The sequence below is a fragment of the Eupeodes corollae genome, chromosome 2 (genome assembly GCF_945859685.1).
Source record: "Eupeodes corollae chromosome 2, idEupCoro1.1, whole genome shotgun sequence".
NCBI lineage: Eukaryota > Metazoa > Arthropoda > Insecta > Diptera > Syrphidae > Eupeodes > Eupeodes corollae.
This window is the reverse complement of record NC_079148.1, coordinates 63,238,532-63,263,499: the sequence shown is the minus strand read 5'-3', so window position 1 is coordinate 63,263,499 and position 24,968 is coordinate 63,238,532. Positions and strand designations below refer to the sequence as shown.

General features: G+C 35.0%; 1 protein-coding gene across 8 annotated transcripts in view; it reads right to left on the bottom strand.

Moving 5' to 3' along the window:
• Positions 1-17,989, bottom strand: part of LOC129945574 (small conductance calcium-activated potassium channel protein) — a 424,927-nt gene extending 406,938 nt beyond the window's left edge. For 2 of the 8 annotated variants that reach the window (XM_056055388.1, XM_056055394.1), the window contains exon 1: positions 16,733-17,986. The gene's annotated coding sequence lies outside the window, so the exon portion shown is untranslated. Of the gene's footprint in view, positions 1-16,732 lie in introns of all 8 variants that reach the window. The other 6 variants (XM_056055387.1, XM_056055391.1, XM_056055393.1 and 3 more) reach the window with 6 other exon arrangements.
• Positions 17,990-24,968: the final 6,979 nt, after the last annotated feature.

Genomic DNA, 24,968 nt, shown 5'->3' with positions numbered 1-24,968 from the left:
ATCTAAAATACAGGAAAGAGTTAAAAAAGCTACAGCAGGTATTTTCCTTTGCAAGAAAGCCATAGGAAGCAAATGGGATTTTCAACCTCGCATAACCTACTAGCTATACACATCGGTCATCCAATCAATGCTTATGTACGGGGTTGCAGTATGGGCATTGAGAACCACACCCTCAGCAGCGTTAGACACTCTCCTCCATCTGACACCCCTCGACATCTTCAGTAAACAAGTGGCAGCGAGTACAGCGATAAGACTCGACGCCTCATCTCAATGGACCAACAACAATGTGGGGCACTCCATCATTTTGAACCTCTTTGGTTCTATACCAAAGTACATAGACTAAACTATTCCTTAACCCCTATTTGTAAAAAACTTCCAAGTATCCATTCCATCCAGAGATGAATGGGAAGACAAAAAACTCCTGAGAAGACAAACGAGGGAGTTGGTAGTTGTGTGTACTCAGAAAAGCTTAATCTTAGCATCTCATTCCATCTCCCTGATCATTGTAGCGTCTTCCAAGCGGAAATTTTAGCGATCAAAGAGGTTCTCTCCTGGCTAAGAGAAAACGTGATATCAACTTCTGATATCCGCATCTTCTCTGACAGTCAGGCTGCTATTAAATCTTTTGATGGTGTCTCAACCAAATCTCAAACGGCCCTCGATTGTCGATCGTCTCTTATGGAGATGGCGCATCAATTTAACATTTACCTATGTTGGGTGCCGGGCCACAGAGACATCACGGGAAATTGTAGAGCCGATGAACTCGCTAAAAATGGAACCGTCACGCCTATTTCACCTGAAAGGAAGTTTACGTTACCGTAAACTTATGCTAAAAGAAACAGCGTATTCAAGATGAGGACCAACATGGCAATTATACAAAGAAGGGTAACATAAGGATCATTGAACTCCTTTGCCCAGCGTTTTATAAAACCAAGCATAAAACTTGCTTGTTAACAATAAAATTAATCTGATGTGTAAACTGTAAGTTGGAACTGAAATAAACACCTAAATCTTTAAATGTGGAGACACGACAGAGTTTTTGCTGTGATATACAGTAGTCAAATACGTTACTGATTAGTTTTTTAGTGAAAGTTATAATCTGGCATTTTAAAGGGTTGAGTAAAAGGCTATTTTTCCCACACCAAAATGTGAAACTATCAATGTCGGCTTGTAAAAGAATACGATCATGGGTGGACTTTATGATTTTGAAAATCTTCATATCGTCAGCAAAAATGAGAAGTTCACTTGACCGTAGACATGACGACACATCGTTAATAGACAGGATGAACAGTAAAGGGCCAAGATGGCTTCCCTGGGGAACACCAGATTGAGCAACGAAAGGTTCAGAAGAAGTTCGTAGGATCTGTTTTCAAGGTATGACTTAATCCAAGCTAAGAAAAATGGTGAAAACCAAGAGCCTTAAGTTTCAATAAAATTATTCCGTGGCTAAGTTGGTCAAAAGCTTTAGAAAAGTCAGTGTATACACAGTCAACTTCATAACCTTGTTCTAAAGCGTTTGAACATATATTTGAGAATGTGAGGAGATTAGTAACGGTTGACCTTTTTTTCACAAAGCCTTGTTGCTGTTCGCAAATGATATTTTTACTAAAATATGTTACACTTTCACAAACAACTTGTTCAAATCCTTTAGGAATGCAAGAAAGCTTTGCAATGGGCCTGTAGTTGCTTATATCCGACTTGTTACCTTTCTTGAAAATTGGTGTTAGAAATGACTTCTTCCATATACTGGGAAATTTGCATGTTTTTAGAGAAAGTTTGAATAAAAACGTAAGGGGTTCAACTAAAGCATTACTACACTTTTTAAGTAATATCGGGGGAATACCATCGGAACCGGCTGAGCAGTTATCATTCAACGCAGATAAAAGATTAAAAACAGTACTCTGTAGCACAGGTATGTGACTATAGCTAGTTTGCGAAAAAGAGTGAAGATTATAAAAATATACTTCATCAACTTCTTCAGGGCTTTTAACAAAGGACTCCTGGAAATTTGTTGCGAAAGCGTTACAAATATCAACAGTTTTATCTAACGAAAGGTTCTTGTAAGTGAAGTTAACTGGAAAGCCATCTGATTTTTTCTTTGAGTTTTCAAAATTCCAAAATTTTTTAGGATTCTCTTTCAAAGAGATGCTGTGTTACTGCCCAGCATATAAAAGATAAGAAAGAGACTTAAATTGGTTAAAGAGTTCAACATAAAAAGAGAAGTTGACTGAAGACAGAGTTTTGAGATACGTTTTCCACGCCTTATTTCTTTTGTTACGCAGTAAACGCAATTCTTTCGTGTACCAAGGATGGCTAAAGTTTGTATTTCTTGATTTCTTTATGGATATATTTTTTTTAAAACAATAATTAAGGATCTTATAAAAAGTTGAAACTGCTACGTCAATGTTAGAAAATGCTAGTGTATCAGCAATTCCACATATGGTTAAATCTTCAGACAACTGCTGGAAATTGGCTCTTCTGAAATCAAAATTATATAAGCAATCAAAAGAATTACCGTGATCAGTAAGGTGATTACTAACGTAAAAAAAAAATGTCCAAAGGGGGGTGATATTTTTCAATATTAGTAATTCCTGATATAGATTCTAGAATATTCTAGTACTAATAGCGTCAGAAGAAAAGACTAAATCGAGAATTAGATTTTTTGAGTTTTTAATACAGCTTGTTTGCTGTAAGTCAGTAAGAAGGACTTTATCGAGAAGAGATTGTTCCATTTGTGAAGAAGAAGGAGAGGCTTCAAGGCAGGATTCGTCTTCGGATGGAATCCAGTCAATGTGTGGTAAATTAAAATCAGCTAGAAGTAAGATATTGGTGTCAGAGCTGGACAAATTTATAAGATAGTCTAATGCCAAGGAGAGATCGTTATAAACAGGCTCTAAACTTTTTGGAGGAATGTAAACGTTTAAAATGAAAAAAGTCTTAGTCTGTACCATTATCTTTACACATACCAGTTCAATTGATAATAAAAATGGAAAAGATACAGAAGAAGAGAAATATGTATTTTTTACCGCTATGAGAACACCTCCACCTAAATCCTTTGCATTACCAACATGACGATCGTTTCTGTAAACTTCGAACTCTTGACTAAAAAGGTCTGTGTCGGAAAAGCTTGAATAAAGCCACGTTTCTGTCAAAACGAATACGTCGTGTGGAAATGATTGGGAGATAAGAAAAAGTCCCCTTACGTTTTGGTAGAAGAGCGCAAACCTGTTAAGTTTTTTGATATGTTTTTTCAAAGAAACACTTTGAATAAATTCTTTGACTATAGTCTCTGCGGGCCATATATTTGGGTTGTAAATAGAATCAAAGTAAGTGGGATTCGTTATTAATTTTAAAGAGGAAACAAAGCTTTTTGGTTTACTGATCTTAGTAACTGGTTCCATACGAGATATACAAATTATATTTGGTTTCGATACAGCTTTGATAGGGATAATGTTTTTATTACAGTTCCTGTAACGGTGTCACTATTGGAAGCTAAATATGAGACAACAATTTGAGGTATATTGGGAGTTCCGGTGGGATCTGTCGGTATTGTGTGATGTTGACATTTGTTATTTTTGAAGGTGGAGTAGAATTTCTAGCAAGTTCAGAGTTTTCTCCGCTTCTTTTCTTAGACTTCTTTTTTTACTTTTTGCGTTATTAACACCTGATTGCGCGAGAATATCTTGACATGTAGAAGAGAAAGTAGTGGGAAAAGGCTATGCCAAATCATTAGTCGAAGTAAAACTATCGACCATGATGTTTGTTACAGAGTATGCATTTAATTTGCAAACTGCAGTGTTGAAAGACTTCAGTAGCTCTTTAAAATCTTTAGAAAGTTTTAAAATGTCAACCTTAAAAGAAGACATTTTAAAAGCTAGTTAAGATACAGAGAGCTTACGGCAGTAGTGACAGTAATACTTCCCGAAGATATATTTAGTTTTTCTTAAATTGTAAGTAACCTACATATGGGACTATTTTCAAACCACTGGTTAAAGATTCGTTTAAAATTGAAAAACTAGTTTTCACAATTATTATTAAAAAAGGTAGATCTAACTTATAGTCAACATTATACTGAAATTATACTTTTCGAAATGTTGTCCACCCAAGCACTGGAAATATAAGCCTTATTTTAAGTAACACCACACAGATATACCACATATTTCCATTTGGTTCACTTAGGCGTATACGTACTTTTTATTAAATAGCTCAAGTCATATTAAATTTTAAAAAAATTATATATAATTAAAAATAGGTTTGCATGCAACTATTTACCCTACAATCATAGTTTAATAATTTAAGTTTTAAACACTAAATGAAGTAAATATTTATCCATGATGAACATATTAATATTAGTTTCTAACACTTGCGAAGAGAATACTTTTTAAGGGTATCCTTTAAATTATTTCTTTTTTTTTTTTTGGTATTTCCAGTACCTACACTTACACAAAAGCACGTAAATTAGTGACACGTTGCTGTTTATTAAAAATAAAAATAGACAAGATAGACAGGTGACAAGTAACAATTTGTAAAGTGAAAAGTTGACAATTACCAAGTTTCTGTCTCACACAAATAATTCAATATCTTTATATTTTTTTCTTCGGAAAATATTTACAAACATGTGTAACATGTAAAGCTATTTGGAACTTGAAAAATGATAATGAATTTCTAAGAATTTGTCAAGGATTCTTATAAATAGGCTGGCGTAATGTATTTGTTTAAACAAGAGTGTAAAAAGCACTTTTAACAATTTTTATGGAAGGTGAGTTAGTTTAGTTTAAATATAAATATTTAAATCACAAACCAACATAAAAATGTTAAGTGATATTTTTGGCATTGAACAATTTTGTTATCTTTTGAACTTTTTTGAAAGTAATTTGAAGAAGGGAAAATATATTTAAAAAAAAAAACCCTTTGATGTTTCAAACATAAAAAAAATCAATATTTAGTCAGATGTTCTGCATTTAGAAAGTTTGAAACTCATAAAATTTTGGAAAATAAAATATATGTCTCTCGAAAGTGTATCTAGTCTGACAGTTAACAATTCGTCAATTTTTTGAGAATATAAGATAATGCCCAGAAAGTAATTTCCAGATATGTATGTTATTGAATGATACCTTTTCATTTGTGTAATTATTTTTTCAAGGTTGTAGTTTTTGGAAACAAACAAGTCAATTGTTTTGAACTTTAGCAGTAATTCACTTGATTCTCATAGACAGAAATTACAAGAGAGTTGTCTTACTTAAATATCATCAGTTGAAGAATTTTACGTAGACGATGTATGGTTCCAATAAACTATGAATTAATTGCGTAAAAAGTGTCCTGGTCGCTTAATTTCTCTTTATGAAGATGTCAATTGGCCACTTATACGATGCGATTTAACACCTTCAGATTTTTCGAAGTAGAGATATATAAAAGACCGTGTCAAGTAACCGAACTCTAGAAGCATCAAAACCAAACATTACTCAAGTTTCGCCGAGACACCGCCTTAAATTGATTTAAAATAACTCTAAATAATCAAAAGCTGCAAATCTTCCCGACTCGGTCGATTCAATTATATTTTGGTTTTCAAGCTTCACGGTGAAAACTTTATAAACTTAACATAGGAAGTTATTGTAATGGGTCAATTTGTCAAATTGAAAGTTTTGACATTTTTCGACGTTTCAAGGCCCCGTCGAAATAAAAGATATTTAGAAAGATGTCTGTGGGTGCATGTGTACGTACGTTCGTACGTCCAAACGTCCGTACGTTCGCGACGATTTTTTCGTAACCCATATTTTAAGAACCAGAAGAGATATCGATTTCAAATAAATGTTGTTATACAGATAATAAGACAGAAAGATTCAGAAAGGGTTCTAGAAAATTGCGTGGGTGGTTTTTTTACCATAGCCGTTTAAAAAAAGGTTAAAATTTTGGTTAACTCTAAATATCTCACAAATCAAAACCGCTAGAGACTTGAATTAAATTTAATATAATATATTGAAACGTGATATTAAAGAAACATATTTTTTGAAAAAAAAATCTAATTAACGGTTTTTTTATAAATCAAAAAAACTGCAAAAAAATTTGTCATCTCCAAAATTTTACGACTAAAATATGATTTCATCTCAAAAACAATTTTGTGCAACGAAGAATAATGTTCTTGACAACTAATAAAATTTTGAGAAAAATCGAATTGACAGTTTTTTTATAAAAAATAAAATTGTAAGAAAAACATTACTCAAAGTTGGTAAACATTGAATATCGATTTAAATATCTTTTCAAAAACTTGAAATTAAGGCTTTAAGCTCATTTTATCTTGTACCAAATATTGTTTTCAACATTCTGAAAAATGTTGAAAAAAAAATGAATTGACAGTTTTTTTACAAAAAATAAAAAGCTAAAAAAAAATTAAAAAAAGTTGGTAAAATTGATTTTCGACTCAAATATCTTTTCAAAACTTTGAGATATTGGCTTTAATTTACTTTTAACTTTCAAAAAATATTGTTGTCAACATTAAGTAAAATTTTGAAAAAAATTGAATTGACAGTTTTTTTACAAAAAAATAGAAACCGAAAAAAATTAACAAAAGTAAGAAATGATTTTCGACTCAAATATATTTTTAAAAATTTGAAATATTGGCTTCAAACTGATTTTTACTTATAGAAATATTGTTTTCAACATTAGGACAAATTTTGAGAAAAATCTAATTGACAGTTCTCTTACAAAAAATAAAAACCTAAAAAAAATAAATAAAAGTTGGTAAAAATTGATTTTCGACTCAAATATCTTCTCAAAAATTGTAGATATTGGCTTTAAACTACTTTTATCTTTAAAAAATATTGTTCTTAACATTCAGTAAAATTTTGAAAAAAAACCGAATTGACTGTTTTTGTACAAAAAATTAAAAACCGACCAAAAAATTTAACAAAAGTTGGTAAAAATTTAATTTACGACTCAAATATCTTTTCAAAAATTAAAAATATTGGCTTCTAGGATCTGGCCCTCCAGGATGGGGGTTGTGCCGTCGGGGTGACTTCCTGGCCACGTAAAAATACCTTAGGTTTCGAAGCACCAACAAGCCTCGGATACGGACGGATTCACTGTTGAAAACCCACGCAAACGAAATAAGGACAGCGAACTTCTGATCTGTACGTGGAATGTTAGGTCCCTTAACAGACCACGTGCAGCCGAACAATTAGCGGAAGCCCTAAACTGCTGCAAGGCAGATATTACAGCCATCCAAGAAGTGCCATGGGATGGACCGGTCAAACGCAAACTAAAAGACTGCGATATCTACTACGGCGACTGCTACCGAGAACATAGACAGCGTCTATTTGGGTGTTGATTTGTTGTTGGAACTAGGCTCAGGCAAAAAGTCTTGAGTTTCAACAGTGTGAACGAGCACATCACGACAATCCGCATCAAGGCTAAATTCGCCAACATAAGCCTAATATGCCCGCATGCTCCAACAGAGGAGAAAGATGAAGACACCAAAGATATGTTCTTCGAGCTCTTGGACAAGACATATGAGCAGTGCCCTGGCTATGACATTAAAATTGTCTTAGGAGATTTTAATGCCAAGCTAGGAAGAGAAGACATCTTTGGTGGCATAATCGGGAGATACAGCCTGCACGACACCACCTCCGACAACGGATTCGGGCTGGTCGATTTCGCTGCGGGGCGAGACGTTCTGGTAGCTAGTACGCAGTTCACGCATCTTAATATCCACAAGGGGACATGGAAATCTCCTGATCAATCAACCGTCAACCAGATTGACCACATTGCGATCGACGCACGACACTTCTCCAGTATCCAGGATATCCGAACATTCCGAGAGGCCAACATTGACTCGGACCACTACCTCGTTGTAGCCAAGGTACGGCTACGGATATCCTGATCCAAGCCAAAACAAGGAAGTACTGTGAGAAAATTCGACGTTAGACGGCTACAATCGCAAGAGACTGCCATGTCCTTTTCCGATCGAGTCTCTAGTAACCTCCTAAGGAGTCCTATGCTTCCTGCATTAAGCATTGAAAACCAGTGGCAACATTGCCTTGCAGCCATCAGAGATGCCGCTTCTGAAGTGCTAGGTTTCACACGGCCACCACAGCGAAACCCCTGGTTTGACGACGAATGCCGGCAAGCGCACGCAGCGAAACAAGAGGCATACAAAACGGCGCTGCACAAAAGGACTAGAGCTGCTCGCGAGCTCTACGAGCAGAAGAGGAGAGAGGAACACCGGCTTCTTAGATGGAAAAAAAGAGAGCATGAGAAGCGCGCGATCGAGGAGATAGAGGGATGTCACAACAGGAATGAGGTTCGTAAATTTTACCAAAAAAAAAAAACCTCCCAAGGGTACCAGCCACGAACCGAAGCCTGTAAAGACGATCAAGGGAACATCGTAGTAGAACCACAGTCGATGCTGAGAATATGGAAAGATCATTTCTCCAAATTATATAACGGCGATGACGAACCGAACTCCGCTGTAAGGGAGATAGAACCACTCAACCTCGGCGACGCAGATCAACAATTCCGCCTACCCGACCTTGACGAAGTGAAGATAGCTATATCTAAACTTAAGTCAAACAAAGCTGCTGGAGCTGACGGCATCACCGCCGAACTATTCAAAGCAGCAGGCGATGACTTGGTAGGGAGCATGCACCAACTCATCTGCAAAATTTGGTCGGAAGAAAGCATGCCCGATGAGTGGAATCTCAGCATAGTGTGCCCGATACATAAGAAAGGAGACCCTCTAAACTGCGCCAACTACGGAGGCATCAGTCTCCTTAACATTGCGTATAAGATCCTCTCTGCCGTATTATGTGAACGTCTGAAGCCATTCGTCAACAACCTGATTGGTCCTTATCAGTGTGGCTTCAGACCAGGAAAGTCCACTATCGACCAAATATTCACACTATAGCAGATCTTGGAATGAACCCAGGAGCTTTAAATCGATACCCACCATCTTTTAATCGATTTTAAAGCCGCGTATGACAGCATCTATAGGGAAGAGCTCTACCGAGCAATATCTAGTTTTGGCATCCCTGTCAAACTTATCCGTTTGTGCAAAATGACGATGGAGAATGCACGCTGCTCTATCAAGGTCGGAAAAGATCTTACCGATGCATTTGATGTCAAAAAAGGTTTTAGACAAGGCGATGCACTGTCATGCGACTTCTTCAACATTGTTCTGGAAAGAATTGTGCAAAACTCAACCGTAAACACTAGAGGCACAATCTTCCAAAGATCCATCCAATTACTCGGATACGCAGATGATATTGACATAATTAGAAGATCAAAGCGTGATGTCAGTGGAGCGTTTTTGAGCATTGCGAAGGAAGCGAAGAAGATGGGTTTAGTGGTCAATGAGGGCAAGACCAAGTATATGCTGTCATCAAAAAAGGACACTGAACGACGACGTCTTGGACAAAACGTCACCATGGACAGCTATAACTTTGAGGTAGTTAAGGACTTTGTCTGCCTAGGCACCGCACCGCTAGTAATACAGACAACGACACCAGCGCTGAAATCAAACGAAGAATAACTCTTGCAAATCGCTGCTTCTTTGGACTTAGAAGGCAATTGAGAAGTAAAGTCCTCTCTCGAGCATGTAAAATCACCATCTATAAGACACTCGTCATCCCGGATCTCATTTATGGTGCTGAGGCCTGGACCCTGTCAAAGAAGGATGAGAGCGTCTTAGGATGCTTCGAGAGAAAAATTCTTCGGGTGATTTTAGGTCCCGTAAGCATAGATGGAGAATGGAGGAGAAGATATAACGACGAGCTGTACGGGCTGTACAGCGACACTGACCTAGTTAGCAGAATCAAAGTCCAAGACCGCGACTCAGGTGGCGCACCCAGGTGGGAGAGGACCTCAACCAACTTGGCTCTGATTTGAATTTTGTTAAAATGCGAACCGCCCAACAAGAAAGTCTATATTGAAGCATAGATTTAAATAAACCATTGTAGAGCAATTTCAGAATAGGTAGACTACAATATAGACTAAGATGGTAGATTTGCCTAACAACTTTGTTTATATAATTTTTTAAGTTAGAAGGTGGGGTTTTCAACTCATCTGTAAATCTATCAGAAAACCTGGGTATTTGAAACTTTCAACTCTCTCAATTTCAAAACAAACGTCAGAGCATTGCAGGTTTTCATTATAGGAAGTAGTGGAATCATGCAGGCAATTATTATTTAGCCGATATCGAAGACAGAAAGGTGAATGATAACTTATTGAAATAGCTTCACAGATATTACCCCTTATGTTAAAAATCATAAATTTTGTTTTGTCACTTATAATAAGTCGATGAATATACAACCATTTACGCAGAATCTCGAGGTCATAATTTTCATTAATAAATAATTAGAAATAATTTTTCGAAGAATATGACAAAGCAGTATTATCAGCAAAAGCTGTGATACTGCCTTTAAAAGGTTGAACAAAAAGCGAGTTCACAAAGATTAAAAAAAGGATAGGGTCCAGGACAGATCCTTGAGGAACACCCATATTAAAAAACTTCTTTCAGCTAAGAATATCCCGAATTTTTACCCTCTGTTTTCTATTCATTAAATATGATTCTAACCAATAATACATGGTACCTCTAAAAACTGCTCTATACAATTTATCAAGTAACAAAACATGATCCACCGTATCAAAAGCCTTAGCTATATCTATAAACAGAGATGAAGGTATCTCAGAATTGTTCAAACTGCTATAAAATTCACCACATAGTTTTAAAACGGCATCCTCCGTAGATCTTCCAGTCATAGAGCCGTATTGGTAGTCACTAAAAGAGTTTGTTTTTTAGAAAAGACTGATAGGAGAAATATGGGACGGTAATTATTTAGGCTTGAAGTTACACCTTTTTTATGAAGTGGTATAACCAACGCTTTTTTTGGGGCATCAGGAAAAACTCCTTTTTGGAAGCTGAAATTAAAAATGAAGCTTAAAATATCAGAGACGTAAAATTAATATTTTTTTCAGAGTTATACTGGAAATGAAATTATCAGAAAAAGAGTTTGAATTATTTAAAGACATTATGATTTTATGTATTTCTTCCGAACTAAAATTTACAAAGAAAAAACTTCTTGGTTGAAAAATATCATCAATGATAGTGTTATTACAACACCACACATTTTCGAAAGTTGGAAAATTTGATAAATTCTCATTTATGCTTGAGAAAAAATCATTAAATAGGTTTCCAACTTTTTCAGGATCTGTCTCAGTAGAGTTTTCAGTTTCTATTATGATATTCGTTTCGGTTTTATTTCTGTTAAGAATACCATTTTTTTTCCGAGTTACCTAAATTTTCAGCAAGTTTATTACCATAAAAAGTGTCACTTCAAAGGGAAAATTCAGTTTTAAGCTCAAGACAAAGTTAATCATAGAAAAATTTAAGCCTGGTGTTATTTGGATGTTTTTTAACACAGCTTTTTTTTCATTTTATTTATCTTTTTTAACAGTGTGAAATTTATCCAAGGCTTACGGCATGTAAGCTTCAAATCTCTCCTTTCTAGACCAAGACTATTATTTGAAATATGAAATTTAAGTTTGACCAGAAAGAGGTTAAAGGCAACTGACAGATTTTCTTTGCATAAACTTCATCCCAAAACTCATACGTCAAAGCAGATTTAAGGGAAACAAAATTAATTTGTTGGAAATTTTTTGGAGGAAGATTGTTTGGTCCTAGAAACAAAATTATTAAACTGGATACTTACAAAACTATGATCAGTTATTTTAAAGTGAAATACATCGGCTTTATAATTCAAAATAGTATTTCTATGTAATCGTAGGAAAATGTGTTCCAAGCATGAAGTACATCTAGTAGGTTTATTTACCAAGGACTCAAAACCAAAAGAAGATAAAACAAATAGAAAATTGTCATGTTGTCAATATTGAAGTCACCTAAAAGGGACCTGATTCTTATAACTTTGATTCTCCAAAAATATAGAAAACTCATCCACAAAAGCTTTTATAGTGAAAAAATGAAATCTGTACACACAATCAAAACAAAATCGAGTACCAGATAACACACAATTTACGACAATCAAATTAGCAGTTTTTAGTCTCGGATAGACTAGCTTTACAAATAAAAAAAAAAGATGCAGAAAAAAATGTTCAACAAATTAAGTGGGTGTTTTTTTTTTAAATATAGCATTTTTAAAATAAAGTGACAAATTTAGGTGAGACGAATATCTCTCGACTAAATAAAAAATTGGTATAAGTTAGAAAACAATGTAAATACCGTCTTTTTTATAAATTAAAATAACTCAAAAATAGTGACCTTGAAAAAAAATGAATATAAATAATTGTATGCATCAAAAAAACTTCGTTTCTGAGATTTTTAGAAAGATGGATGTGCGTGCGTTCGTACGTTCGTACGTCCGTACTTCCGTACCTCCGTACGTTCGCGACGGTTTTTTCGTAGTCCATAGCTCAAGAACCAGAAGAGATATCGACTTCAAATAAATTTTGTTACACAGATAATAAGGCAGAAAGATGCAGAAAGGGCTCTCAAGAAAATTGCGTGAGTGGTTTATTTTACCATATCAGTTTATAAAAAAGTAAAAATTTTGGTTAACCCTAAATATCTTACGAACCAAAAACGCTACAGACTTGAATTAAATTTTATATAATATATTGTAACGTAATATCAAAGAAGTATATTTTTTGGAAAAAACAAACGTTTTTTTTTCTAAATCAAAAAAACTGAAACAAAATTTGTCATCTAAAAAATTTTACGACTAAAATACGATTTCATCTCAAAAACAATTTTGTGCAACGAAGAATAATGTTCTTGACATCTAATAAAATTTTGAAAAAAATCGAATTGACAGTTTTTTTTATAAAAAATAAAAATCTAAAAAAATGATTACTCAAAGTTGGTAAAAATTGAATATCGATTCAAATATCTTTTCAAAAACTTGAAATTTAGGCTTCAAACTTATTTTATCTTTTAAGAAATATTGTTTTTGAAAATTCTGAAAAATGTTGAGAAAAATCTAATTGACAGTTTTTGTACAAAAAATTAAAAACCGAAAAAAAAATTAACAAAACTTGGTAAAAAATGATTTTCGACTCAAATATCTTTTTAAAAATTTGAGATAATAGCTTCTTATTAATTTGTACTCCTAAGAAATATTGCTTTTTAACATTCGATAAAATTTTGAAAAAAATCGAATTGACAATTTTCTTACAAAAAATTAGAAACCGAAATAAAATTAACAAAAGTTGGTAAAAATTGATTTTCGACTCAAATATCTTTTCAAAACTTTGAGATATTGACTTCAAACTAATTTTATCTTATAAGAAATATTAATTTTCAACATTAGGACAAATTTTGAGAAAAATCGAATTGACAGTTTTTTTACAAAAAATTATAAACCGAAAAAAATTAACAAAAGTTGGAAAAAAATGATTTTCGACTCAAATATATTTTTAAAAATTTGAGATAATAGCTTCTAACTAATTTTTACTTATAAGAAATATTATTTTCAACATTAGGACACATTTTGAGAAAAATCGAATTGACAGTTTTTGTACAAACAATTCAAAAACCTAAAAAAATTTGAACAAAATTTGGTAAAAATTGATTTTCAACTCAAATATCTTTTCAAAAACTTGAAATATTGGCTTCAAACTTATTTTTACTTATAGAAATATTGTTATCAACATTAGGACAAATTTTGAGAAAAATCGGATTGACAGTTTTTGTACAAAAAATTAAAAACCGAAAAAAAAAATAACAAATGTTGTTAAAAAATGATTTTCGACTCAAATAAATTTTCTAACTAATTTATACTTAAAGAAATATTGTTTTCAACATTAAGACAAATTTTGAGAAAAATCGAATGGACAGTTTTTTTACAAAAAGTAAAAACCTAAAAAAAATGTATAAAAGTTTGTAAAAATTGATTTTCGACTCAAATATCTTTTCAAAAATTAAAAATATTAGCTTCAAACTTGTTTTATTTCACAGAAAATATTGTTTTCGACATTCAGTCATTTTTATATAAAAATCCAACAATCCGTTTTTTTCATAAAAAATAAAATTTACAAAAAAAAGTACGCAAATTTGGTAAAAATTGATACGAGTACATATAGACGAACTTTTAAGCAAGACAAATCGACAGACGGGATGGGAAGTTATCAGTGTACAAATTAAATTCTACAAAAAATACCGCACAAAATTGGTAAAAACTGATTATCGATTCTCAATACCTGATGATGATGGTAATGAAGGTATTAGCATCAAAATGATTTCATTCCATGCTAAATTTTCTTAGAAAAATCCAATCTTTAAATAAGAAATGAAAACTTTTAAAACTCTACTAAAATTGGTGTTTTCGACTAAAAATCTTGGCAACTAAAATATATTTTGAATCAAACTGTTTCATCATATTCAAAATATTGTTGATAATTTTTAGTTAATTTCTTAGAAAAAATCAACTGAAAACTTTTTTTAACTAAAAACGAAAACTTACAAAAATAACAAAAAAAAACAAATATTAGGAGAACAAATCATTTATCTCACACAAACTATTGTAATCAACATTTTGTTAAATTTTTAAGCAAGACAAATTGACAGACGGGTAGGGAAGTAATCAGAGTAGGTGGCTTGCATCCAGCCTATTTTTGTTGATATCTTTGCTCCTACAAAAGACAGAAAATCCACCCCGAAAGTACGAACAAATAGAATCCTATCTTGGAACTATAAAATAAGAACCTAGACACCTTCAACCTTCAAGGAATGCCAAAAGAAATGTCAAGTCTCTTGGCATAACCATCCTACGCACTTATCATTACGCTAAGGGTACTGCAACTTCTAAAAATTTGGTTACATATCCAAGTGATACGAGTACTTAAGTAACCAGCATCTTACATTCTTAAAATTGCGGTTAAACTAGATTTGTGAAGTGTGACCTTTGCTATTAATCAAAATAATAACTTTTCTTTTTTTTAATATTTTTATTCAATTTGAATCCTTACAAATTCCTTGTGTATTTACACACAACCCCTTCCATTATAATGACTCCCTAATATACCCCATAAAAAGTTAAATAAAATCTCTTAACTCCTTAAAAATCTACCCATATAAATTTGTGTCTTTACTCAAAACTATCTATTTAAGATTTTAAAATAAAGAAATACACATGACTAAATAGATAACCAAAATAAACCCATTTATTTATATACATACATACATATAAATACTAAAAAAATACCTAAATAAGTAACTATACAGTAATGTAAAGAGTGCACAGTAAGACAGTAGTCACTGCACATGCCAACATGTGCATTGACCATATAATAAAATCGGGCGTGTCCTTTTTAAGTAAATTTTAAAATAAAATATTTTCATAGTAAACAAGAAATAAAATTTCAAAAATATATAAACCTAACACTTAAAAATTATTTGTAGTATAAAATTACTCTTTTCATCTATAAGTCGATAAAACATACATACGAGTATATGGAGGTAGATACCTGCCAACTTATGTACGAAAACAGCAATAAAATGAAAAACGATTAATCTATAATGAAATTTACCCCAAAGACACTTATTTGGCTTCATTTTTATTTTTGCAAAATAAAATAAAATCTAACATATATTTCTATACACCTCCTGTATCTCAAAGGACTGTAAAAATGTCCCCCGATCGCCACAACAACCAAACGTGGATTCTAATAAAATATAAAATAAAATACAAAAAAAAAAGATACGTCACAAAAACACTCTAGAAATTCCAAAATACCACACACTCATCATAAAACAAGATATACTATCTTTTCCTTTACTAAAAACCCAGAAGGCGAAAATGACAGACATAAAAATAAATTAAATTAATTTTTGTCTTACTTCTATAAAAAAAATAAAATAAAATTGTATCTACTTATCTACATACACACATGTAGATACACGGTACGTATCTAATGCATGAAAATGTATAAAAATGAATGATCCATATTGTATTGATATGTCTGTAATTTATTAGATCAATTTATTATGCTTATATCAAATGAATAATAAACTTATGCACTTTCTTCTACATATTCACATCCAGTAAATTCACATAGATACAAGATACTATATAAAAAAAGATACACATTTCTTCCAAAACAAATAAATTCCACTGACATTTCGTCAATATCAAATTAAAAACAAAACCATACGGAATTCTTTTTTATTGTTGTTGTATTTTGTTTTGTAGAAAACTTAATGTAAACTGAGAAAGATACAAAGATACAACAACATAAGTGTTGTATCTGCGTAGTAAAAGATGTCCTTCGTGGCAAACTCAATAAAAAACGTCTACCATATGGTTTGATAAGAAAAATATTGCCGGTATGTATTAAGTATCTATGCATATATACTACGTATGTAATGTACATAGATACAACATACAATCATAGATACTTAATTATTCATCTTTAAATTCATCTCAACTACACAAAGATACAAAAATGTGTAATTTTTTTCAAAGTTTATGTTGTATTTTGTATTGCAATTTTTCTTAGCCCAAATGTACGAAAATAGATTTGAAACCAGGAAATATTTTTGGTTTTGGGAATACCTACATTATGTACACGAATATACGAAATTTTAAGGAAGCACATCGATTTTAAATGAAAATTCCTACATTTTCCTCTTCAATCCACCAAAAAAAAAAAACAAAAAAAAAACAAAGAGAAAAAGGAAACAGAACCGAACAGAAAACAGAGAAAATAAAAACACCCAAGAACGTACCTTTTTGTAGTTTTTGAATGTATGTATAGGTATGAAGTTGTCTTAAATTGACTAAGGTCCTTATCCAAGGAGTTGTTTGCTTTGTTATCCAAGTACTACCATGATTTTGTAGTTTTTGTTTTTTTCTTCTTTTTTTGTGTTTTTATTTTGAGTTTTTAACTTTTATTTTTAATTATTTAAAGATGCACTTGCACTTTCAATATTTTACACATACATATATGTTTAATTGCACTAAAACACATTATATACTCACATATACATACATTTTCTCTTGGTTTTACATATTTATAGATAGATTTAATAATTATAATTAGTATTTATACATTTGAACTTACATTGGCTAATTACTTTTTGTAACATTAATAATTTAAGTAGAAAATGTTTCACTTTGAAAAAATTGTGTTTTCTTTTAATTTTACGAGAGTTATGATGATGAAGGCGGTGGCGGTGGCGGTAGGGTGAACGGTGGCGGTAATGGTGACAATAGTGCTCCAGCTGATATAGTTTAGTTATACGACGACGACGTTACACAGAATATTTTTTATATTTTATGTATTTTAAATTCCTTGATATGCATATGGAAAATTATATTAACTAATAACAAACACACCACACAACAACAAATACAAAATGTGCATAGTTTAACACAATTAAAAAAACTTAATTATTTTAAGAGAATGAACAAAACCGAAGAGCAAGCTAAACAACACTATTAGTTTATTTGAAAACGACATAGTTCAATTTGTTTTTTTTTTTTTTTTTTTTTTTTTGTTTTTGTTTTTGAAAAACACCGTTTTTAACCTATCCAGAAGGCAGATATCGAGTCATGTTGTAAAGGATTTTAAAATATGTATATTTTCTGTTTGGTTTCGAAGCGCATGTTTGATATTTTTGTTTTTTTCTTATTAATTTTGTTAAAATACTTTATACGTTTATTTTTGTTTTAAAAAAAAATAAAAGAAAACTACAAAATCAAAACAAAAAAAAAATTACTATTCCGAAATAGATTTATATATAGAAAGTTATAGATAAGACATTTAGACAAATTTAATGCAAGACGACGTTACAGTAAATACACTTTTCAGTACACGCGTCCAAATATAAACTGCTCCTCGGTATACATAATATATTATCCAGTACCTTTCGTGGCAGTGCCAGTGCCACCTGAAAAGAACACAACTTAACTTAATGCAGTAGGAACACGTACAATAAGCCAGACGACTACGGCTACGACTACGACTGTGACTACGACACGACGACGTCGACGTCGATGATGATGATGATGATGATGATGACGATGACGACGAGCAAGACCACGAGCACGAGCATGAGATTGAGATACAACACAACCAGGAACGAACTGGTCAGGAGGAGAACACCAAACTTGGATGGTTTCATTTTCACTTTGACTATTGTTTATGGTGGCACCACGGTGAGTTGGTCGTGTGCTCGTGGCACTGTTGTGGCACTCTGTGGGAGTTAATCGAAGATGAGAACCAAGTACACACAAATTCTCACCCACTATAATATGGACACAAAATGGGAGGAAAGTGAAAAACTATGTTTTTGGTATGTTTTCCAGTGAAAAAGCTTGATACTGGGCTTTTCTTTATCCCGACACGACGATATAATGGTTCTTTATGGCCATAATGTTTTATGGTTATGGGTTAAATTTTTGATTGTTTTTGTTCTGAATTTTGAAAGTTTTCTAAAACATTTTTTTTCATGGTGTTTTTGAAAATGGAGTGACAATGGCAACGTTGGTTGAATACTTTGTGGATTTTGGGATGAGTGCGCATGTTCCAGGAAAAACAAAAATAAAACCCCCCATGAAAGAGTTCGTTATTTTGGAGTTTTATTTCAAACAAATATAATAAAAAGGAGTAAGGATAAACACGAAACATGGACAAGAAAAAATTCGAAGGTAGAAAAAATAACATTTACTTTTTTTTTTACCGACATACCGACAGTATACAACTCCTGTGCTTGTTTATATTGTAACTATGGGTATTTGGCTTGTAAATAATTTATTACCCAAATTGTATAGGATGTGAAACAACTGGGGCTTGAAAAATACGAAATTTGATTGGAAGCAGTCCGACTAAACTTGGGCACTTGTGTGGAATACTAAATGTGTGTGTTTGTGGGTATATTCTTTTTTTTCTGTTTATTTTAAATCCTTAAGGAGGATAGGTAAAAAGTACAGGTACTATAGGTATGCACGTACCTTTCCAGAGTTAAAATTCGACATAATTTTTTGTAGGTTTTTTATTTTTATTTTTATTTTTTTTTAAGGAAGAAAGAAAGGTATGAAAATGCAGCACAGTGAAAACATTCAGCAAGTTAAGGGTGTTAAATAATTTGTTAGAAATAGATTTTATTTTGTTTTCGTTTTGAGGCAGTGATTTGAGCTTTTGGGGGCAATTAACTTAGAAAATTATGAACTGCGCCAATTTGAATCGTGTTTTTTTTTTGTTGGGATTTCATGTATAGTACAGTGTGAAATTTCCAAAAAAAAAAACTATCAGCAGTAGTCAGATCAGGGTTGTTGCGGATGTACAAATTTTGACATCCGCGGAGGCATATGCGGATGAGGATTTTTTGAGACTCATATCCGCGGATGCGGATTTTAGAATTTATTACATAAAAACAATTTTAAGTCCGTAAATAAAGGAAAATTGTATTGATAATCTTTGCGTTTAATAATTAAATTTAAAAATGGGTTAACTATATTTAATAAAAAGCGAGATCGCAGCCTTCTCAGACTGTACTCTGTTTCTTAGTGAATCGTATATTATTCCTTACTTACTTATTTACTTACTTAAGCTGGCGCTACAGTCCGGGCGGACCTGGGCCTCAACCAACATGCGTCTCCAGCCAGCTCGGTCCCTAGCTAGCTGTCTCCAGTTTCGCACGCCAAGTTAGTTGAGGTCCTCTCCCACCTGGGTGCGCCAACTGAGTCGCGGTCTTCCTCTACTGCGCTGTCCTGAGGGTGTGGATTCGAAGACTTTCCGGGCCAGAGCATTGGTTTCCATGCGCTCTACGTGACCCAGCCATCTTAGTCGTTGGACTTTTACCCTTCTGGCTAAGTCTACGTCGCTGTTCAGCCCGTACAGCTCGTCGTTCCATCTTCTCCTCCACTCCCCTTCGATGCATACGGGACCGTAGATCACACGAAGAACTTCTCTTTCGAAGTGACCCAAGGTGCTTTCATCCGCTTTTGTCATGGTCCATGCTTCTGCACCGTATAGCAGGACGGGGATGATATCGATAAGGCTCTTATATATGTAGCAACACTTTGGTCCCTCGAGAGAGGACTTTACCACTCAATTGCTTTCTTAGTCCAAAGAAACAGCGGTTAGCAAGAGTTATTCTGCGTTTGATCTCAGCGCTGGTGTTGTTTTCTGAGTTCACAGCGGAGCCTAGGTAGACGAAGTCTTTGACTACCTCAAAGTAACGTCTGTCGATGGTGACGTTTTGACCAAGACGTCGGTGTTGTATGTCCTTTCTTGACCAAAGCATGTACTTTGTTTTGCCCTCATTAACCGTTTAACCCATTTTTGCCGCCTCTGCATCAATACTCACAAAAGCCCCATTGACATCACGCTGAGTTCTTCCGATTATGTCAATGTCATAATTGGACAGACTTTTGAAAGAAAGTGCCTCTAGTGTTGACGTTTGAGCTTTGCACTATTCTTTCAAGCACGATGTTCAAAAAATCACATGACAGCGCATCACCTTGTCTAAAACCTTTTTCGACATCGAAAGGTCCTGTTAAGTTGATTCCAACATTTATGGAGCAGCGTGAATTCTCCAGACATGGCTCTATACAGCTCGTCCCTGTAGATGATGTCATATGCGGCCTTGAAATCGATGAAAAGATGATGGGTATCGGTTTGGTAATCTTGGGTTTTTTCAGGATCTGCCGTAATGTGAATATTTGATCAACTGTGGACTTTCCTGGTCTAAAACCACACTGATAAGGACCTATCAGGTTGTTGACGATGGGCTTTAGATGTTCACATATTACGGCAGATAAGATTTTATAGGCGATGTTAAGGAAACAGATTCCTCTATAGTTGGTGCAGTTTAGAGGGTCTCCTTTTTTCAGGATCGGGCAAACAATACTGAGGTTCCATTCATCGGGCATGCTTTTTACCGAACATATCCTACAGATAAGTTGGTGCATGCTCCTAACCAACTTATCTCCAGCTGCCTCCAGTCGGGAGGACGGGATTGTTGGCTGTCGTCATCTATGTTAAATGGATCATCGTGCCTGAAAGCGGATTTCGGTTCTTCGTCGCCGTTATACAGTCTGCAGAAGTGGTCCTTCCATATCCTCAGCATTGACTGCGGTTCTACTATGATGTTTCCACTCTCGTCTTTGCAGCCTTCGGGTCTAGGTATATGTACCTGTGAATTTCGTTCCACCTGTCCATACAACTTTCGAACTTCATTCCTGCTTTTAAACCTCTCAACATCTTCGACCGCTCGCTTCTCATGCCCTCTCTTTTTCCTTCTTAGAAGTCGGCGTTGCTCTCGCCTCTTCTGCTCATAGAGCTCTTAAGCAGCTTTCGTCCTTTTATGCAGCGCCGCTTTGCGTGCCTGTGGTTTGGCTGCATTTGGCCTGCCGACATTCCTCATCAAACCAGGGGTTCCTTGTTGGTGGCTGTTTGAAACCCAGCACATCAGAGGCGGCTTCTCTGATTGCATCTTGGCATTGTCGCCACTGGTTTTCGATATATTGTGTTGGCGGCAGTGAACTTCGAGAGAGGTTACTTGTAACTCGGTCGGAAAAGGATTTGGCGATCTCTAGCGATTGTAGCCGTTCGACGTTGTACCTTCTCCCAGCACCTTCCTGTTTTGCCTCGGGTCTTGAAATCCGAAGTGCTACCTTGGCTACATCGGGGAAGTGGTCCGAGTCGATATTAGCTCCTCGGAAAGTTCGTGCATCCATAATGCTGGAAGCTGGCGTCGAACGCAATATGGTCAATCTGGTTGACGGTAGATTGATCAGGAGAAGTCCAAGTTCCTTTGTGGATATTGAGGTGTGGAAAACGCGTACTGGGTACCATGACGTTTCGCCCCGCAGCAAAATATCTGAGCTTGAATTTATTGTCGGAAGTGTTGTCGTGCAGGCTGTTCTTCCCGATTATTCCACCAAAGATGTCTTCCCTTCCTAGCTTGGCATAAAAATCGCCCAGGACTGTTTTAATATCGTAGCTAGGACACTGCTCATGTGTTTTGTCTAGGAGCTCGAAGAACATATCTTTGGTGTTGTCGTCTTTCTCTTCTGTGGGGGCGTGCGTGCTAATGTTGCCGAATTTAGCCTTGATGCGTATGCTCATGAGGCGCTCATTGATGCACCTATAGCTCAAGACTTCTTGCCTAAGTCTGGCTCAAATGACGAAGCCGCATCCAAATAAGTGCTGTTGGTTTTCGTGGTAGCAGTCACCATAGTTTTTCATCCTCTTTTTGCCCGGCCCATCCCATCGAATTTAATGGATGGCGTTGATGTCTGCTTAATAGCGGTCTAGGGCCTACGCTTATTCTTCGTCCGAACGAGGTCTGTTAAGGGACCTAACATTTCACGTGCATATCCGAAGTTCGTTGTCCTTAATTCGTTTGCTTTGGTTGTCAACAGTAAATCCGTCCGTATCCGAGGCTTGTTGGTGCTTCGCAACTATGAAATCTTTTACGTAGCCAGGAAGTCAACTCGACGGCACAACCATCAACCTGGAGGGCCAGATCCAAAGCATAACTCCAAGGATGGGGAGCCGGATAAAACCTCTCCTTATAGGCCTGTGCTCCGAATAAGTCGAGGAAGGCGTATAAGGTGTTCACTAAGTAGTTCAACCTTACTGGGACTGTAGACGCCACCGTTGATTCCATCTCGGGAATTCCTTCGCTGCCTTTGTGGAAACACCTCTCCCCCCTCTCTCGTTTGCTGCCCCCAACAACTATCCACTGGGGTTAGAACCCAATCTCCAGTTGAGGTACTAGGCACCCGATGTTTACCACACGGGGAGGTGAGAGTAGGAGTTGATAGACACAGGTGGGTTTTGAGAAAAACCTGTGGACGCTTGTGTCCTCTTGACCACATGTCTACCATTTGAACATCTTATTTTATCGACTTCTAAGATTCAGATAATTCAGAGAGAATTGCATTTTATATACATTTTACAACAAAAGGCATTTTATTCGTCTCCTTATGACCGAAACGGTCAGTCCCAGAAAAACTGTAACTCAAGATATTTGAATTTTTCTAAACTCCTCTTGAAACTTATATAATTTACAGGATATCGGTGTTGTTTGTTTTATATCGTATGTATTCGAATTTACGACCTACACGATAAACCCAACTGTCGCACATGGGTTAAACACATTGGTCTTAAAGTCGCAAGTTCCCATCTATTGAATTGAACTCAGATGATTTCAGAGATTCGTTAAAAGGAACAAATAAGTGGGAGGCAATGGAATACACTCCTTTTTAACATAAATGAAGGTATACCATCCATACAAAGACTAAAACATTGAACTAGTTTTTAAACGTTACCCGTATCATATATAAACGCAAATCGACATAGAAAAGTTAATTGAATTAAAATAAGTATATTATTGTTTGTTAGGGGAGCTTTTGATATGATATTATGCCACTATAAAATAACATAGGTATACAAAGGTGTGGTTTTATATTGAACATTTTCCAATTAAAAAATACTTTAGACAAACTAATTTAATAGTTGAGAGAATTGAAAACTTTAATTAAGAACAAAGAACGACTTCCCCATTTTCATCTGAGTTAGTAACCTACTTAAATTAACAATTCAATTCAACTTCTAATTAAATAAATTTTAAACTAATTGAGATACAACTTAAGTATGTTCATTGTTGTTTGTAACAAAAAAAAATTCTTGAAAAAGAATACATTTTTTATTAAGAACTACCAACAACATTCACCTGAATTAAACAACGGCTGCTCTATAGTAAAATGTCCTTTAAGGTATTTCACAGAATAGTGAAATTGTAAAGATTATCCTTTGACCTTTCTTCGATGTGAAGTCAGCAAGACATTTACTTTAATTAAAGTAAGTAATCCTAAGCCCGGCAAAAATCCTCGTTTCATACACTCCTAGTGGGTGCCGGGCGGTAATGATCACCACAGTTGTCTTGCACGTTGTCAAGATGGGGATGAGCTAAGGTCAGGTTGAATTGCTGAAGTTTCCTACTCCTTAATAGTAGCAAGCCTTAGGAATGCAATTTGACCATAGATACGGGGTACCTAATTTCAGTGGGGGTGTGAGCGTTTTACATACTTCCTAAACCGTATACAAAACCAAAACCCTCGAGTAGCAGTGCAACTCGAGGAACCAAAAAACTATCGAAAGGCGTTTTTCTCAGGAACCACTTCAAAACGGCCTCTCACATTCTTGCCAAGACAACAACCTTCTGGCCAGCCGAGAAAAGGCCGTTAAGCGAAACATATCTCAGGTAGAGATCTGCACGTCTCAGAAAAAGAGCAAGCTTGACGGCCGGACAAAGCCAGTGAAAGCACCATCTTCTGGAGCAGTGCAACTGCGTACTCTTAGTGAGGTTGTCAGGGATGACCTCCACGTAGCAGTTGTGGATGAGCTCTCCACAAACAGCAAAGGTCTGCTGAACGCGTGAAACTCTATCGAGGTGTGTTTTCATACACTACAACAAACAGTGAGGGCTCCTACCCAATTTTTGACTCTGGCGAGATGCTCAGGGGGCATAGGGTAATTAAGTGTGCGGACAGGTTTTCTAAAGATTTCCTTAGTGAAAGCATTGCTAAGGTTAGCAATGACTGGGAGGGCTTGAAGCTCAAGCTTATCCCAGCTAAGGACATCCCTAGACAACCGAAGGCTCGCATTTGGTTGCCGCTCATGAGCATAAAGCCAAGCGGACAGGACCTGATCCGCGGTCTTCAGAGGCAAAATCCGCTGGTCCCAATGCACGATTGGGATTTAGTTAAAGCAGAAGAACCGCAAAAGACCAGCGCCTCTTACCTTCTGAGGATTAGCGAGGAGAGTCTAGGGGCTCTCAAAAAAGCCAAATACAAACTTAGTTTTGGCATAAGGAATGCCAAAATTAAAATTCTGCAGAGTCAGGGAATAGACACCGACAAAGCTGATGACAAAGTCGAGGATGACGATGTTATAAGCGAAGTCGAGATCCCCAGCGAGTTGCGGGCCCCACCTCTGCAGCTAAAAAA